The sequence below is a fragment of the Onychomys torridus genome, unplaced genomic scaffold, assembly GCF_903995425.1.
Source record: "Onychomys torridus unplaced genomic scaffold, mOncTor1.1, whole genome shotgun sequence".
Classification (NCBI taxonomy): Eukaryota; Metazoa; Chordata; class Mammalia; order Rodentia; family Cricetidae; genus Onychomys; species Onychomys torridus.
The window spans coordinates 1-15845 of record NW_023411529.1 but is presented as its reverse complement, the minus strand read 5'-3'; the positions used below and the strand labels follow the sequence as shown (position 1 = coordinate 15845).

The window sequence follows — 15845 nt, the reverse complement described above, 5'->3', positions numbered from 1 at the left end:
AAAAAAAAAGTATCACGTGATCAGTACTGGTAACATGACAACTACTTACCTATAAATGAAAAAAGAGCAGGTTTTGAAAAGTAAAGTCACAAAGGTCCAATAACAAAGCTATTATATTAAAACAAGTACGATAACAGGACAAACAAGAAATCAGGTCAAGCATTTAATCAGTGAAAAGTGGCTAAGAAGATCTATACAGGGTTTGTTTCGGCAGATCTCAGATATTTTAGGCAAATCTTCAGCAAGAAAATCAGGGTGAGCCGGGTGGTGGTGGCACACGCCTGTAATCCCAGCACTTGGAAGGCAGAGCCAGGAGGATCTCTGTGAGTTCAAGGCTAGCCTGGTCCCCAAAGCAAATTCCAGGAAAGTTGCAAACCCTGTCTCGAAAAAACCAAAAAAAAAAAAAAAAAAAAAAAAAAAGAAAGAAAAGAAAAAAAGAAAATCAGGGTGATGTTGTGACACCACAAATATTCTTTTAAAACTGGATTAAGAAAAAAAAGTTGCTGGATGGTGGTGGCGCACGCCTTTAGTCCCAGCACTCAGGAGGCAGAGGCAGGTGCATCTCTTGAGTTTGAGGCCAGCCTGGTCTCCAAAGTGAGTTCCAGGATAGGTTCTAAAAACTACACTGGGCTGGAGAGATGGCTCAGCGGTTAAGGCTGTTCTTCCAGAGGTCCTGAGTTCAATTCCCAGCAACCATATGGTGGCTCACAGCCATCTGTAATGAGATCTGGCGCACTCTTCTGGCATACAGGCAGTACAATATATACATAATAAATAAATCTTTTAAAAAAATAAAAAGCTACACAGACAAACCCTGTCTTGAAAAACAAAAACAAAACAAAACAAAACAAAACAAAAACCCACCCAAAGAAAAAAAAGAAAGAAAAAAAAGGTTAGACCCATGTGACCAGCTGTTTCAGGACTGGGTTTCGATGAAATCGGATTAAAACAGCAACAGCTCAGCACGGCCAGCACCTGCATGCAGCACCTCTGAGCTCTCTGCCTGCTGACCTCCTAGCACACGTTCACTCACCCGGGAAGCTCTGCACTGAAGCTTCTGCTAGGCTCCATGGCCCAGAGCCACATTCCAAATTGAAGATCAGCTTAGGCTTGGCCATGCAGGGCTCTGTAAATGGGAAATAATAATAAGCAAATGGTGCCAGGGTGTATGACGGTCTACTGAGAAACCACAGCTCCACTTCGGGAATTGTTCCATAGACTTATATTGGTCAGAGAAGATTTGTATTCTCATTCTTCAATAGCTAGAAGACCTCCCTTTTGTGGCATTAAACTGCAAGGTAGATAACCCCAATAATGATCTTGAGAAAGTTCCGTGGGCTGGAAAGATGGCTCTGTCTAAGAGCAAACACTGCTCTTGGGAGACCCAAGTTCAGTTCCCAGTGTCCAAACTTGGCAGCTCACAACTGTTCAATTCAAGCTCTGGGCGATCTAATGCCCTCTGGTGTGCACAGGTACCCACACACATGTGGTACTCACTCTCCCAGACACATATACATAGCTACCAAATAAAAGAAATCTTAGGAGTAAGTGATGATTTCTCTACTTGTTAACCAAGGAGGAAGTATTTGCTGAGACTGACAGGGAGTTCCACTCACTCAGGAACAGCAGGTTGCTGTAGTTCTCCAGCATCACATCCCTGTAGAGGGTCCTCTGGGAAGCATCCAGGCCCTGCCACTCCCGCCAGGTGAAGCGCACAGCTATGTCCTCAAATGACACCAATCCCTGTAATGACACATTTCTCTTCAGTTCAAGGAACACAAAATCAGAGTTCACCTCTCTCCTCCCTCCCTCTCCCTCCCCCTCCCCCTCCCTCCTCTCTCTCTCTCTCTCTCTCTCTCTCTCTCTCTCTCTCTGCTCTCTCTGTGTGTGGTGTGTGTGTGTGTGTGTGTGTGTGTGTGTGTTACTAGTTTCTTACAGAAGGTACAGCTTGACTTGTATTCTGTATCATGGAATGAGAAAAATCAACACAGGCATCTTTATCTCTGTGTCAACATAGTGGTTCAAGAAAACAAAACTAGCCTTTTTCTTTATCCCAAAAGAAAAAAAATCCATAGAGGAAGACACGGGTATGTGAGGTAGGTGTTAGTAAGCGCAAGGGTAAAGAATACATGATGAACCCAATCATAAACAATAACATTCAGTCTCCAAAGGAAAAAATGCTGATGTTGAGGCTGGTGTCACAGCGCTGTGTTACAGGTGTATGCCAAGGTATGAGCTCAGTTCTCAGTGCTGACCATAGAGTATGTCTTAGGGTTACTTTTGTTGTGATCAATCACCACAACCAAAGGGAGGAAAGGGTTTATTTCACTCAGTTTATCATGAGAAGCAGTGAGGGCAGGAACTCACGCAGGGCAGGATCCTGGAGGCAGGAGCTGAGGCAGAGACCATGGAGTAGGGCTATTACTGACTTGCTTCCCCATGGCTTGCTCAGCCTGCTTTCTTATAGAACCCAGGACCACCAGCCCAGGGACAGCACCACCCACCATGCTTGCTTACAACCCCATCTTTTTGTTTGTTTGTTTGTTTTTGTTTTTGTTTTTCAAGACAGGGTTTCTCTGTGTAGCTTTGCGCCTTTCCTGGAACTCACTTTGTAGACCAGGCTGGCCTGCCACTGCCTCCGAGTGCTGGGATAAAGGTTGCGTGCCTGCTTACAGCTCCATCTTATGGAAGCATTTTCTTAACTGAGATTCCCTCCTCTTAGATGACTTCAGCTTGTGTCAACTTTACGTACAACGATGCAGCACAAAGTCCTATTCTCAACCTGTTAGTTGCAGCTCCATGTGGGGTCATAACTGAAGGTTGGGGGTCAAAAAACTGGGGAACACTAAAAAATCAAATGTGGACTGAATTCAAAGTGTTATTGGCAGGGCTCAACTCTGTGCTACAAGCCGATTTCACTGTCGTCTCTGTTCAGATCATACAACATGCATGCTTTGCACAGTGTGCACCACTGCATCACAATAGATGCTGCTGCCTGGGACACTCCGGCTCAGATTCAAGGATATTATAAATTGTAAGTTTTGTACTCTACATAGTCATCTGCATTTTTTTTTCTGAGACAGGGTTTCTCTGTCGCTTTGGATCCTGTCCTGGAACTCGCTTTGTAGACCAGGCTGGCCTCGAACTCACAGAGATCCACCTGCCTCTGCCTCCTGAGTGCTGGGATTACAGGTGTGCGCCACCACTGCCCGGCATGTATGAAATTCTTAATACTTAACTATTAGGAATTTACTAATCAGATATGGCCTATATGCAGGCTTTTATAGCCTTTTTTCTCATCGGAGAAATTTTTATAAAAAGACAGTGCTGGGTGATGGTGGTGGCGGCGGTGGCAGTGGTGGCACACACCTTTAATCTCAATACTTGGGAGGCAGAGGCAGGTAGATCTCTGAGTTCGAGGACAGCCTAGTCTACACTGTGAGTTCCAGAATAGCTAGGACCACACCGAGAAACCCCATCTCAAAAAAAAAAAAAAAAAAAAAACACCAAGGGGAAAAAAGGGGGGGGGAAGGCTAAGAAGAATGAATATGTGTAAGAAAGAAATATAAAAGGTTATAGGTATAGAAACACCATCCTAATAAGAAGAAAACACATTTTGGCAAGGACTTTGTATGACAAAATAGTTTTGTACTTAAGTAAAGGATTATGGAAAAGAGGTCAGGACAATGGGGCTGGAGAGATGGCTCAGAGGTTAAGAGCACTGGCTGTTCCTTCAGAGGTCCTGAGTTCAATTCCCAGCAACCACATGGTGGCTCACAACCATCTACAATGAGATCTGGTGCCCTCTTCTGGCCTGCAGGCTGAACACTCACTGTATACATAATTAATAAATAATTCTTTAACAAAAAAAAGAGGTCAGGACAAAATCAGAAGTTTAAAATATGTCAGTGTCTAACACAATGATTGCAAGCCCAGTGCCACTTTGAGATCTTTGGCATCAGTTAACTCTGCAGCTCACACATGATTGAGCCTGTATGATAATGAGTATTCAGAGACGGGTAATGCCTGGGGGGTGCTCACGAACCTAAGACAGAATGCCTGTGTGGCCTGGGCAGGTGTCTCCATGACGGGTAAAGTGATCTGCTGACGTCCCACACAACCTAAGTCAGAAACTCATTTTTTAGTTAAAGGGGGGGACCTGTAGGGCCCTGGCCCCCGTTTTGGCTAACTGTTGCCTTGCTTGCTGACCTTGACCTTGATGTCCTCCCTATGCTGATTCCCTGCCAGGTTCCACCCTCCTGAATGCTTAAGGGAAGTTCCTTGTCTGTGTATCCTGCATATTGGACGTTAACAGCTTAGATGCAAGATTATAAAAACATCTGTATCGAACTTCTGTCCTCCAGGGTTCTCCCATTGTACTGTAAGCCTGTATTTAAGACCTCCTCCCTCCTTCAATAAATGGCATTCGGCATTCCAAAAAAAAAAAAAAGTATGACACAATAAGACTTGTAAAAATTAACTTAAGTGGCATTTGTAAAAATAAATAGAGCAAGGACTATGTTTTGTTCAGATAATTGTAGTTCCTGAGTCAAGTTTTTAGTGTTACAGAACAGCTGGGTTTCAAACCACAATCTGTTGTGGGTATTTAACAGCTATATTGGAAGCTAAAGCCAGTAAGAAAAGAGGCTGAGCTGACAGCCAGTATTTTAGCTATTGCCCTCAGGTCAGCTAGGTAACACACAGGGGACCAGAAGAGAAAGGAACTCTTTTCAGCAAGCCCCTGACCCATCCAAGCAGGTCACACAACTGATGGGGGGAGCGGGGGAAGGGAGAGAGGGGGGAGGGAGAGAGAGACAGACAGACAGACAGACAGACAGACAGACAGACAGACACCAAGGTTCTCCAGACAAGTTGCTAAAAGCAACCCTTAAGAAGCCTGGTCTGAGTCAAGCTGCAAAGACTCTCATATAAGCCAAGCAGCCTTGAAGAAGCAGATAAGCATTGAGCTGCCTGAAAGAGGTGTACACACGAGGACAAAGTCACTTGGGAAGTACAGCCTCCAACTTTTACAGTGTTCCAGGTTCCCAGCTTTTGTGAGCTGTCACCCAGGCTGGGGTGGGCTTTGGCGATGCAGCTGTCTTTGCTTCTGTAAGTAACCCCTCACCCATATTTCTGTCAGTAAAATTCATTGGTTCACCAAAAAAAAAAAAAACCCACAAAACAAAAAAACCTTGTCTGGCCATAACAAAGTTTTTGTGGCTAGCTACAATACCCAGGGGGAAATTCTAACCCCAAACAGCAGTATTATAAAATAAAATCTAACATCTCCCTACCAGGATTCTCATCCTGGCCTTGTCCTGCTGGGGACCTGATACTACACAGTCCCTACAAAGACAGTCATCCAAGTAGCCAGGTTTAGCCGATTAAAACTTTCTCTGACCCTTAAAGCCTAACTCACTGGGTCTCTGATAAGACTCAACAAACATCAGTCTTCCTTACAAACGTCAGACTTTACTGGAAAATCTCGCCCAACTTTGACTCCAGCTACTATGCTGCCAGCACCCACTGCTGGTTCAAGAGAAGACTCACTCTGTGGTGGCAGGACGCAGACTAAGAGAGGATGCTGTAACAGCCCCACATGAGCCCCTGCTGAGTAACTGTACTTCAGGCTAAAGAGCTGAACTAGCAGCCCTCACTAAGGTTCTCCACATGGGGCAGGAACTGAACTCACGTTTGGCCTCTGCTCTCCATGCAACCACACAGCCACCTTGGGGAGAAAGAGGGTCTTCTACTGCCGTAGTATCCCAATTAAACACACCCCTGAGATTTTGATATTACTGGAAATCATCTGGCTTCCAACTGAGGTGGCCATTATACATTTCAAGGCCCACCAGAAGGACCCTCTGACATTTCTGGGTCAATTAACAGGTCAAACAGGCTGTTAAGCTTCTGAAACAGGCTGCCTAACTTTCCTACCCACACTCTGCCTTGCCCTCAATATACAACTCAGGTGACTCTACAGGCTTTAGACCTGAAATCTGCAGCTACTGCCTCGATGGTTACAAAGCCCAGAAATGTCTATTGCTTCCTGGGTCCTCCCAATAGGGACTCAACAGTTTCACTGGGTCTCACAACTGGGAGCCAAAGTCCTCACCTTCTGATTACAAAGCCTCTTCAGACACTGTGATCTGTTCCAGAATTGGTCCTACCTGCCCAGTGTAATCCCGAAGGATAAAATATCCTTCCCACAGGATAAAAGACTCTCCAACACTTCCTGGATGAGACCTTATCAAGCACTCCTCAAGAGGCCTATCTGTCCATTCCTCTGTCCAGAGTTAAGACTGTCCCCACCCCAGCTCAAATGACCTACTCCTGTGAGTCTCTTGAACCTCCACTCCAAGTCCCCATTGAAGACACCAATGAGGAGGGACAGACCAATGTCAGTTCTTGGTTATTACCCAGCCCTTTAGTGCCCTACGCAATGTGGCTGGGTTTCTACAATAGGCACAGACTTCTTCCCATCCTCCCAACTCCACCATTATAAGTACCTGCCTCCTAAAACCACGCAATGATCACTTTTAACCACTGTGACTTCACAATTCTGTAGTCCCTTTTTGTTTTGAATTCTGTTTCTCTGACTCTTGCTGGTAAGATCTACTTCTTCTGATTACATGCCAGTAAGCTCCAGATGGTATTCTGAGTTATCAACCATTACCTCTGACACCTGTCTCCCAATGTGGTTGGCCCAAAACAGCATGACCACATGCAGGCTTAGAGGCCCAGACACAGCTGCGGTGACAGGCTCACTGGCAGGCAACACCCAGGTCCAGAAAAAGTCATGAGCTGAAACCACCAGAGGATGGGCCAGCATCTAAGGGGAAGTACCTGACATTGCAGACATTCCAACCAAAAGCATGTGGCTATCTTTTTTTTTTTAATTTATTTATTTATTATGTATACAGTGTTCTGTCTGCACGTATGTCTGCAGGCCAGAAGAGGGCGCCAGATCTCATTACAGATGGTTGTGAGCCACCATGTGGGTGCTGGGAATTGAACTCAGGACCTCTAGAAGAGCAGCTAGTGCTCTTAACCTCTGAGCCGTCTCTCCAGTCCGCATGTGGCTATCGTAACATGCACAGCTATGGGTCTGCCTTAATAATTCTTAATCAACCACTTAATTCTTTTTTTTTCTTTTTTCTGATTATACAGGCTTTCATTTTAATCACTATATTTTGAGAATTCAGTTCATATTCTCCATAAATAATTCTGCCTAAACCTATAGCTCTAAGGCTGCAAACTTGTGCCCAGAAGTACAATGTAAAGGCAGAAGCTTCCAGAGCCTCATGTAGATCATCTGTCATATTTAGGTATTCAGTGCAGTTTCCCTGAAGTAAGTGTTAATGCTTAATTCTGGGTAAGTCTGTCATCTGTTGGCTCATCTTCTTACCATTGACTTAAGAACAAATAAGGGGCCTGATTAGAACAGCTCAGCAGGGCAAGGCCCCTGCCATCAAGGCTAAGGACCTGAATTCAGTTCTGCCAGATCACATGGTGGAAGAGAGAACTGACTCCAGCAAGGTGTTCTCTGGCCTCCATATGTGCACCCTGTCACCCCACAAACACACAGGGAGTAAATAAACATAGAAGAAAGTGGGAGGAAACAGGAAGAAATGGCAGCTGTGGTAATAGCTCTTTTCTTCTGTTCTTTGGAGATATGGTGTAGACTCTGACATGGTGAAAGACCCCAGTCCCCTGGGATACTTTCGTCTGCGGGAGGGTGCCCCAAAAACCAAGACTCCAAACCAGCAGATGCAACAAGCAAAAGGAATTTATTCAGCACTGGCTCGAGCAGACTCTCTGCCCCAATCAGTCAGACAGCCCCGAGCAGCCGTTACAAGTATTTTTAAAGGCAGAAACCACAGAATTAGCATAAGATACCAGGTGCCCCGAGTTTGGCCCAATTTAAAAATCATCATATATTTCAGCAATCATTTTGTTACGCAGGAAATTTTGTAACACTCATCATGAACTGGTTGGCTCAGGGGAGATCTAGGGGGAGCCAGTTACCCTGGAGGGGAGTTCCTATAGTTACAGGCCTGTGATTGTTGACATCTGACCTAGTTTGCTGGGCTCCCCAGATGGTCCTTATCTTGGGTCCCATTTGGGGAATTTCCAAACAGGGACTTAAGCTCGTTGTTTTCTATCTCTATGACTATAGACCTTGTCCCAGGGCCAGCATCTGGACTCTGAAACTTTTTACTTATTTCCAGGGAGGGGAAGGGTCAGTGCTTAACGCAAGCAAGTTTACAGAAGCAAAATCAGCAATTAGCAATTGTAAAATGTATCTCTAATTTTTTTCTTTCGATGTCAATTAAAAATCTTCTATTCAGTTATTATTCCCTCTTAAGGGAATTGATTTTCTCCAGCTGCTTTTTTTTCTTCTTCTTTAGGACTTTGTTTTATTTTTAAATAATCTTCTTTACTTTTTGAACGGGCAATTCATGCACATGCATTCATAAGCAACCGTCCCTATTTTGCATTCTATTTCTCCTGGATTCTCTTTTTTTTAAAGAGAGTGTCATGCAACCACTTAAATCTTAACCGACCACTTTTCCCAGAACTGGAAGGGAAGTATGGCAAAGGGTGCATGTTAAAGGTTAACCTGTTTAAAGCAGCCAGCTCCGATATCCCTGGAATATGTATATAAGCTATAGGCACACACGTTTTCATATTCCTGGGCTCTTCATTTCCTTTCAAATATAAAAGTAGTGTTTAGGACAAGGAATTTTTTTTTTTTAAATCTTCCCCACTACTTCAGACTTCTATGTAAATATTACATACTTCCGGCTGGTCTTCTTCGCAGACCCTCCTTTCTCTGGCCCATTAGTCTCTTGGGTTCCATCAACACGTCCCAATCCTATAAACCCCAACTGAAGGAGCAGAACCAACTCCGTTTTAAAAAAACTCGATATCTTAGAGAGGACCTTGACAGGGGGCTGAACTTGATTCCAGGAAAACTACAAAGTTTCAAAAACAACTACAATCGGCCCAAGGCTGGGTCAGGACGACCTCACTGGAAGACTAACCAACTAACCAGAATACTTGGTAAACAACGCACTCCCACCCCCTGAGCTGCAGGTGGCCTAGTCTCTGGGCGCCCAATGTCTCCACAGTTTCTGCAAGCCATTGATAGAAACTCCCCTAGACCTGAGCCAATGAACTTAAAGTTTGCATACCCTTACCCAATTCTGAATCGCCAAAGCATGGAACTCCCTGCTTGCAGTTTGTCCCTTTAAAAACCCCTTACCCAAAGGCCCGCACGACTGTTTTGGACGTGGCCCGAACTGGAAATTGTAATCAATAAACCCCTGTGTGTTTGCATCGGACACCGGTTCTGTGGCGGTCTTGCTTGGGGAGTCTCCCAATGTTCTGCCCAGATCACGACCCCCAGAGAGACCACCGAAGACAGAGGGTGTCCAGAATGCAACAGCAAGGTTTATTGTAAGCGCGATACAAGCCAGGCAGGACTGTCCACTGGCACCTGTGGCAGCGAGGCAGGGAGGAGTTCCTCTTTCTCCGTGAAGCTAGCTTTTAAATGCAAAAACCACAATCCCCCACAGTCCCTCCCCGCTCCCTTCTCCCCTAATTAGTATTGGTTCCATTTTCCCAGGCCTGTATGTTATCTTTATTTTTCGTCTGTTCAGCTGCTTTGTCAGGACTTTTGCGAGCTGTCTATATTAAGATATCCTTGCCTAAGCTTTTTCCTCTGGAGACTAGAGTAGGGGGTCTTACAGAGGCCTCACACCAACACGGGCACAACACAACCCCTAAACCCCCGCTCCCTGCACCCAGTTTCCGACTTTCCATACGGAACATGCAGTTCCCCATCTCTCCCCTCCCAGTGTGTGAAGCCCAGAGAGGAAAGCTAGTGTGTACTGTGCTAGAGCAGTTGCAAGGTAATTAATTCCCTTCTCGTGCCTTCTTCCAGTGGCCCCGGCCCGGCAGCGCTGGGGCTGCAGAGAGCGCTGCGACCACCAGGCGGGGATCAGGGACGCCCGGGGCACCCAGCGCCTGTCCAGCCACACCCGAAAGCGGAGTGGGGGTAGCGGAGCCGGGCCTGGGGACCCTGCAGCCGCGGGAACCTGTCCATCCCCACCCCACAGCGGGGACCCTGCAGAGCCCGTACCAATCCATCCCCACAGCGGGGACCCTGCAGAGCCCGTACCAATCCATCCCCACCCCACAGCGGAGACCCTGCAGCCGCCGGAACCTGTCCATCCCCACCCCACAGCGGGGACCCTGCAGCGCCCTGCAGCTCCCGTAGCTGTCCATCCCCACCCCACAGCGGGGACCCTGCAGCCGCCGGAACCTGTCCATCCCCACCCCACAGCGGGGACCCTGCAGCCGCGGGAACCTGTCCATCCCCACCCCACAGCGGGGACCCTGCAGAGCCCGTACCAGTCAGTCCATCCCCACCCCACAGCGGGGACCCTGCAGCTCCCGTAGCTGTCCATCCCCACCCCACAGCGGGGACCCTGCAGCGCTCGTACCAGTCCATCCCCACCCCACAGCGGGGACCCTGCAGCGCTCGTACCAGTCCACCCCCACCCCACAGCGGGGGACGGAGCCGGGCCTGGGGACCCTGCAGCCGCCCGCACCAGCTCCGCGGGGACGCCGCGCTCACCATGGCCGGTCCGTCTCGGAGCCCTGTGACTTTCCTCCAGGCTCAGCCAACCAACAGTCTCTGAATGACAGAGCTGAAAATGGCGAACTCGTGGAACTCAACCTCCGCGTTACTTTATAAGCCCGCCCCCTCCTCTGTCATAGGGCCTGAGTGGCAGCCAATGGCACCAATCCATTACGGAATGCGGGGCTTCCTGGGGCTAGGGGGCGGGGTTTAGCCCAGACTGACGTTTTTCTTGCATCTGTGGGTTTAAGGCTAAACTTGTGGTTATGAGGAAGTTCTTCACTGGTAGAAATAATGGTATTGTTGTGCCCAGATCGCGTTTAATCTTACTTGGGGGTGGGGGGGGGAGTGCCGGTCACCGTTTCTCTTTGTCCCCTCAGGTGGGGACATTTGGTGATTAAACAATCACCATGGAGACTAGGGTTGGGACATTCTGTGATCCAGTAATCATCACCACATGAATACCTTGTGACTCTGTACTTTGACCTGGAATCTGGTTTGACTGTGAAAGACCCCAGACCCCTGGGATACTTTGGTCTGCGGGAGGCCGCCCCAGAAACCAAGACTCCAAAGGAGCAGATGCAACAAGCAAGAGGAATTTATTCAGCTGAGCAGACTCTGCCCCAATCAGTCAGACAGCCCCGAGCAGCCGTTACAGGCATTTTTAAAGGCAGAAGCTACAAAATTAGCATAAGATACCAGGTGCCCCAAGTTTGGCCCAATTTAAAAATCATCATATATTTCAGCAATCATTTTGCTACGCGGGACATTTTGTAACACTCCTCGTGAACTGGTTGGCTCAGGGGAGATCTAGGGGGAGCGGTTACTCTGGAGGGGAGTTCGCATAGTTACAGGCTTGTGATTGGCTGACATCTGACCTAGTTTGCTGGGCTCCCCAAATGGTCCTTATCTTGGGTCCCATTTGGGGAATTTTTAAACAGGGACTTATTATTTTTTTTAATCTATAATTACAGACCTTGTCCCAAGACCAACGTCTGGACTCTGAACTTTTTACTCATTTTCAGGAAGAGGATGGGTCAGTGTCTAAAGCAAGCAAGTTTACAGAAGCAAAATCAGCAATTTGCAAAATTGTAAAATGCATCTCTAATTTTTTTTCTCATTCCCTCCTTTTTCCTTGGACTAATTTTAATCTTAAAATTTAGGGTGTCTGTATATTATCTTGTGGAGTGTCGGTCATTCTCAATGCTTGGTACTGTTGGGTTAGTACCATAGTCTGTGTAATGGACAGCCTCTCTCAGATAAACTGTAGCAGCCTATTAAGAACATAGGGGCCAAAAGTGAGAAGCAAAAGTAGGATGATGATGGGCCCTGCTAACGCAGACAACAGTGTGGTGAGCCAGGGGGATTTGGACCACCAATTCTCAAACCAAATGGCTCCGGCGGCCTTTTCCCACATTTGCTCCTCCAGTCACTTACAAAATTGGCCATGGAGTCACGTACTACCCTGGTGTGGTCAGCATAGAAGCAACATTCTTCTTTTAGGGCTGCACATAATCCTCCATCTCTAATGAAAACCAAGTCTAGGCCTCTTCGATTTTGGAGCACAACCTCTGACAGGGAGGTGAGGGAGGTTTCTAATGCAGAGATGGAGGCCTCTAGCCCCCTCAAATCCTCTGCTATAGCGGCCTTTAGCTGTTCCATGTGCTGATACCCTTGCACTCCCCATTCCCGCCCCTGCTATGCCCGCTACTGTTCCCAGTCCCATGAGAACGGCTAAGGTCATGGTGACAGGTTCTCTTTTGTATCGGTGAGTCAGGCCTTCCATCTGTTCTTCAAAAGATGGGGAGTCATGGTATATAACCCGAGGGTGCAGATGCACTAGAATGCAGAAACCAGTCTGATTTATCAGCGTTGGTGAGACACAAGGGGTTAAACCAGTGTTACAAGCCCACCATCCCCCGTCTGAGGGTGCCAAGTATTTGCCTGTAATAGCTGTAACCTTTTCTGTGTGGGCACAGAGCTGGCTCTTTTCAGGGGGTGGTGTACCAAGACATAGTCCCTGTCCTGATACCTCAGATAAAGTTAGTTTGCTGGCACCCTGCCTTCCCCAGGAGCATGAGTCAGTGTTGTTGTAGGTACCGTTGTAGGCTGTTCCCTCATAATAAGGGGGTCCCTCAGAAAGGCAGAGCCAGCAGGACTGAGTGAGGTCACTTTTGGTGGAGTTAAGGGCAGAGTAGGCTCTCTTAAACAGGTTGTATAAGGGAGGCATCAGGGGCATCCCCATGGTTGTTGATGGAGGGGGAGGGTGATCCCCTGAAGTTGCGGGGGTGTGGGTTGTGGTTATATTCTTGGGTGGCGGGGCTTGGGGTACCCGAGGACGGGACAAAGGACAGGGTTCGGTCCTACCATCATTGGATGAGACAGGGGTTTTTGGCGGAGGGTGATTGTCATTTCCCTCCTTGTAGATGGGTAACCCCCAAGTCTGACCTTTTTGCCACTGGGCTAGATTTTCAACTTGTTTCCCTGGTTCTGTAAAGGTGATGGACAAGGGGTTGCAGAGAGCCTGTTTTGAGCAGTCCGCCGCAGAGCCCTTTTTTACCTGAATCCAATCATGACTCGAAGATTGTCCCCAGTAGGCATCCCTGGTAGTCTCACATCCCCATTTGGCACAGTATAGGGACTCAGGCCCTCCACATTTTAGAACTTGTTTTCTATTTCTCCTATCTCTAGGACAGATGTAGAACTCCAGACCACGGGAGTTTGGCACAGACCTGTGGGTTTGAGCATCTGTACCTGGGGGGAGGGACTACTTTTATTCTCCATTGTAAATTGTTTGGGTTTTCTTGTTCTGGGATATCCCAGGTGTCCAGCCCCATGAATAGTTGGCACAGGTCAGGTGTCGGGGTGGGCCACCAGGTTCTGGGGATATGGTCGCCTTCAGTTAACCAGAGGACCTGTCCAGTAGCAGTGCTGACTTCCCAAACCAGGTGTTGGGGGGAGTGTGGATTAGCTGCTGAGCTAGCTCCTAGGTTACAGGGTAAGAGTACCAGCAGGAGGAACGATACCAGTTTGGCTGACTCGAAGTTTAAGAGGATTATTAGTCTTTTCCAATTTCCAGTCGGGTCCCAGCTGGGGTGCTGGCTTAAGGTGGGAGGCATGGATCCAGGCAGCGAGGCCATCGACCTTTACTGCCATGGGGGTGGTCAGCAGCACAGTGTATGGGCCCTTTCAACGAGGCTCGAGGGTCCTGGATTGGTGTTTCCTCACATACACTTCGTCACCGATCTGGAAGGGGTGTGGGACTGTGGAGCTCCCAGCTGCGTAGGCGGCGGCCAAGGGCTTCCACACCAGTCTCTGGATGAGTTGTAGGGCTCACAGCCGCACCTGCAAACTTTGGGTATTGGCAAAGGAATCAATGGCAGGGTCAAGGAAATCTGCTATAGGAGGGGGTCCCCCATATAGGATTTCGTAGGGAGTCAGTCCATGGCTTGCTGGAGTGTTCTGAGCTCTAAACAGGGCCATGGGAAGGAGTTGGACCTAGTCCTTAGTGCCAGTTTCTAGGGCTAATTTAGTTAGGGTCTCTTTACTCATTCTGTTCATCCGCTCTACCTGTCCTGAACTTTGGGGTCTGTAAGTGCAATGTAATTTCCAATCTATCCCCCAAAGCTTGGCCACCATCTGACTTACCTGGGAGATGAAAGCAGGGCCATTATCTGACCCTATTACCTTAGGGAGCCCAAATCGAGGAAAGATCTCTTCCAAAATCTTCTTGACCACCACCTGTGCTGTCTCTTGTTTGGTGGGGAAGGCTTCTGTCCAGCTGGAGAAGGAATCTACAAAGACCAGGAGATATTTAGCTCCGTATTTGCCAGGCCTGATTTTGGTGAAATCGATCTCCCAGTTGGTTCCGGGTCGTTCTCCTCTCATCCTGACTACAGCAGGTTCCTGGAAACAGCCTGCATTGACCTTGGCACAGGGAATACAAGAGTCTACAACTTGTTTAATTATGTTTAATTATGGAATGTAATAGAACTGTTCCTCTCTCTGTAAAAGAGTCTCTAGCTTTTTATAACCAAAGTGAGTCCACCTGTGCAGGTAAATTACCAGTCTCCTTGCATCTTTTTGGGGCAGTATAGTTCTACTTTTGTATTTCCAAGTTCCAGTTGAGTCATTAAAGGTTGCCTTTAACTTTTTGGCCGTCTCTATGTCCTGATCTGAATACTGGAAGAGGCTGTTTGCTGGGCTGCCGTTCTTGGGGTGTGGTTAAGGCAAGGGTTTGGTTTTGTAAGGCTGTCATCCTAGCAGTTTCATCCGCCATGCTGTTTCCCACCGCTACAGGGTCCCTCCCCACCTGGGGACCCGGACAATGGATGATGCTCACCTTTTTAGGTAGGAAGAGGGCCTGTAGGAGGTCTAGGATTTCTTTTTTGTTTTTAATATCTTTTCCCGCCGAGGTTAACAGGCCCTGCCTTCGATAAATCTCTCCATGGACATGCGCGGTAGCAAAAGCATACCGGCTGTCTGTGTAAATGTTGACTTTTTTCCCTGGGCCTTTGTCAATGCCTGCATCAGGGTGATGAGTTCGGCCCTCTGTGCTGAGGTTCCGGGCTCCAGGGCCGATGCCCAGATGACTGTGATCCCATCTACTACTGCTGCCCCCGCCTTTCGCTCACGGTTATGCAGGAAATTGCTCCCATCCGTGTACCAGGTGTGTTCAGCATCTGGTAGAGGTTGGTCAGTTAAGTCCTCACGAGTCCCGTGTACTTCTGCCAGGATTTGATGACAATCATGTTCGATGAAGAGGTGAGAGTCCGAGTCCAGAAGTAGAGTTGCTGGGTTGAGAGAGACTGCGCCCCGAACCGAATCCAGTCGGGATTTAATAGCATTGCCTGGTAAAGGGTGATCCGGGCATTTGAAAGCCATTGGTCAGGGGCTGGCGAATAACTGTCTCTATGGCATGGGGGGGCGTCACTGTTAAGGGCTGTCCCAAGGTTAGCTTATCAGAGTCTTTTACCAATATGGCCACAGCTGCAATGATACGGAGACATGGGGGACATCCGGCCGCCACATTGTCCAGTTTCCTTGAAAAGTAGGCCACCAGTCTTTTCCAGGGCCCTAATTTTTGGGTCAAAACTCCTTTTGCAATTCCCTATCATTCATCCACATATAAAGTGAATGGCCTGGTCACATCTGGGAGGCCCAAAGCCGGAGCTGATAATAAGGCTTTGGTCTGAGG

At 47.8% G+C, this 15845-nt stretch overlaps 1 long non-coding RNA gene across 1 annotated transcript; it reads right to left on the bottom strand.

The window, feature by feature from the left end:
• Window positions 1-1036: 1036 nt before the first annotated feature.
• On the bottom strand, window positions 1037-10746 carry LOC118575193. The gene is made up of 3 exons (XR_004943849.1): window positions 10646-10746; window positions 1617-1743; window positions 1037-1126 (listed from the first exon to the last, which is right to left on the bottom strand). It is a non-coding gene; the product is annotated as an uncharacterized LOC118575193 (long non-coding RNA).
• Window positions 10747-15845: the final 5099 nt, after the last annotated feature.